A 3,392-nucleotide genomic window follows, 5' to 3' on the forward strand; every position below is an offset into this window, starting at 1 on the left:
ATGACCCACAGTATGGATCCACTGGCGAAGACCATCTTTAAAGAAGTTTTAGTAGGTGAACATGTAGCTGTTTTCTGGAGCAAATTTTTTGTTTAAAAAGATGAACACAAGTCAAGATTTCAAGCAAAAAATGAGCAAGAAATCCCACTTCATCTTGGAAGTTTATTGCAAATCCATTGAACACTGTGGAATATATGGAATCAGAAAGCAAAATCAAAAAACTGGCTAAACAAAGGAAATTAGGAATTTGACTATTGATTAAGGTTTGCCCTATTTCATAGTATTAGGCAAGATTAAAATTACAAAGTTGACATGGATGGATTTTAGAATATTTAAGGTTGAATATAAATTCTGATTAAGTCAGAGGTTTTGTTCTTTGGACTAATTGAAGAAGTTGATGGGAATTTTGTTTACTATGTCATAAATGGAGTTTTGTTTACTACTCAATATAAAGTGGTTCTCCTTAAGGAAAAAAAAAATCTCCCCTTAATTCTGAATATATAAACCTTTCAAAATACATAAAATAGTAAAACATCTATTCTTAATATTCATTGCATTTTTTCTTTTCCATTATAATTTATTCCAAAATATTGAATATAGTACCCTGTTCTATATATATGGTAGGACCTTGTTTATCTAATTTTTTTCCCTCTGGTAATCATGGGTTTGTTTTTTATGCCTGTGAGTCTGTTTCTGTTTTATAAATAAGTTCATTAATGTTTATTGTAACTGACACATTTAAAATCCTATCATCTAAAAATATGTTAACTAGAAATATTACTTTTATCCATTTTCACTGTACCTGAAACAATATTCAAACTCTACATCAATGTCTCTGGTACTACTAGAACCACTTTGGAATAAAATTTGTCATAAAATTAGAAAAAAAAAAACTAAAAAAAAGAAGTCCTTCTGACCTTCACAGAGAAGCAGCAGACTTCCAAGAGGACAGGGCCCACTGTGCAAGTGCTTATTGAATCCTGCTTGCTTCACGCTTCTTGACATCCCGTTGGAGAGAGCAACTCATGTAGCCAAGGCCAGAGTCAGCACGGAAGAGGACTCAAAAGGGCATGGATATCTGGAGGCCTGCTTCACTGGAGGCTGCCAGCATAACAGTTTAGCACAAACCCCTGGGTCTGTGGTCTAAGGATATGGGTGAAATTCAAGGATAGAAGGCAGAGAGCAGGGTTTGCCGGAAGCGGTGGGGTGGTGGTACAGTGTCCTGCCCCTGGAGTTTCCAAGTGAGCCACTGAGGAGGATGGTGGGCTTGGGAGAACTCAAAGTCCCTGGCAAGTGTGGTGAGGGAGGGTAGGAGGCAGTAATCAAGGCAGAGGGCCTGCAAAGTCTCCAGGCCCTTCCCTCATTTGGCAGCATCACTGAGCCCCTCCCCTGGGCCTGGTCCCGGTCTAACGGCTGCAGAACACAGAGAGGAATAAGACTTGGTCTGTGACCTTGGGGAACCCAAAGTGTTTGAGGGAGACAGACTGTACCCACAGGTTCCAACTCAGTGTGAGAGATGGCAGCTTAGTGCTGCAGTGGAAAGTTGTCCAGGGCCTTTGGAGGGGGTCCCAGGGGAGGAGTACTTGGGAGTAAATAGACAAGAGGGTGGAGCTGGAGCAGGTAGAGGTCAGTGGAGTGGGTTTCTGTTTCCTTCTCCAGGGTGTCTTCCCAACCCAGGGATCAAACTGCATTACAGGCAGACTCTTTAAAGTCTGAGCCACCAGGGTAATCCTAGGACTGGGCTGGGTTCCCTATAAAGTGAGTAAGGGTGGGCAGAGCTGCCAGGTTTAGCCCTGGGGGCTCAGGTGAGGAGTTAGGAAGGAGGCTGGGAGCTTAGAGCCTCGGCCAGCTCAGCCTGAATGACCTTGAGTTTGCCCCACTCTTCTAGACTGGTGGCGAGAGTCCCAACGCTCTGCCAAGTGGAGCCGCCAGCACAGGAGCTCAATAATTCATGAGCCATCTGAGCTCTGGCCTCCCCTCCAAAGGGAAAGGCAGCCCCACATCCAAGCCGATCCAGTCCAGCCGGAGCCCTGTTCTTCCTCCCGCCTGGCTTGTCTGGGGGTGGTGGTGGGGGTGGTGGCGGCTGCTGAGTCCAGGTCTCAGATAGAGGAGGAAGGGGGCATGGAAGAGATGGAGGGAGTGGGAAGGGGAGGTCCTGGCATCTGATGCACTCACAGCAAAAGCTTCTTTTCTTGGAACCAGAGCGCTCTATATTAGGTGGGAGGCTGGGGAAGGGGAAGGCAGAATCAGAGAAAGACCTGGAAAGGGAGATAGAGACAGGCCCAGGAAGAGTCAGAAAAAGACAGAAGTGAGAAAAAAAGGCAGAAGCAGGTGTTGTGGGTATGAACACGGGTGCACACAGACAGGTAGGGAAGATACAGGCTCTTTTTTTAAAAACCCACTCAGAGCTTTCCTGCCATCTAGCTGGTGGGAAATCCAGTTTCCATTATTGCTGGACTCTCTCAACCCAGAGCAGCACTTAGGGTCGGGCCAAGGCCCAGGGGTATTACAGAACCAGACGTGAACAAGGTCCTTCAGTCTGGTCACTGGCCTCCCTGGTCACCTGCCCAGCGTGACCCTATCAGGTCAGGGGCTGTGCCATTCAGTGCCAGCCATGCTGGGCATATAGAATCTTTGGTCCTCTAGGGCACATTCAGTGTGAGGTCCAGTCTTCTGAATGCCACTTGTCCCCTTGAACCCAGGGCCTAGATCCATCCATTCCCTGGGATCAGGAAGCCTGAACTGACACCCTCACCCCTTATCTAAGAGGTTGGGAAAGAGCCTCCCACTGTGGTTCCTAGAATATCTGGCTGGTTTTCTGTCCCAGAGCCAGACCCTTGTATCCCTCTGGATCTGGGAATCCATCCCTTAGCAGAGTCCTTGTTCCTCAGCATCCTACAGCTGAGCAGCTGGGGCCAACCCTGCATCCTTTTGGAGCCTGGAGGAGGGTCCCCAGAACCTCCACCAGCTATGCCTGTGATGGTGGCGGGTACTGGCAGACAGGCAGGCAGAGCTGGAGCTTCAGTGTGAGTGAGCAGGAGGGACCTGATCCAGAACCAGATGGTCATTAAATGATTCAGAGCAAATTTCTGTGTGCTGTGGTGGGCCAGGCCCTACCCTGATCTTTAAGACTGACTCCTCCTCCCTCCCCACATGACCTGGTCCTTACGTTGTTTTAAAATTTTTTATTTATTTATTTGGGTGTGCTGGGTCTTAGTTGTGACACTTGGGATCTTTAGTTGTGACACGTGGAATCTAGTTCACTGACCAAGGATTGAACCCAGCCCCCTACATTGGGAACATGGAGTCTTAGCCACTGGACCACCAGGGAAGTCCTTGTCCTTACATTTTTTGTTGTAAAATTTTTACTGTGAAATATCTTATACATATAG

The 3,392-nt window shown here is 47.0% G+C and overlaps 1 pseudogene; it reads left to right on the forward strand.

Annotated features, from left to right (window-relative positions):
- Window positions 1-229, forward strand: LOC136164083 (protein CEBPZOS-like; annotated as a pseudogene).
- Window positions 230-3,392: the final 3,163 nt, after the last annotated feature.

The sequence above is a fragment of the Muntiacus reevesi genome, chromosome 3, assembly GCF_963930625.1.
Source record: "Muntiacus reevesi chromosome 3, mMunRee1.1, whole genome shotgun sequence".
Lineage (NCBI taxonomy): Eukaryota > Metazoa > Chordata > Mammalia > Artiodactyla > Cervidae > Muntiacus > Muntiacus reevesi.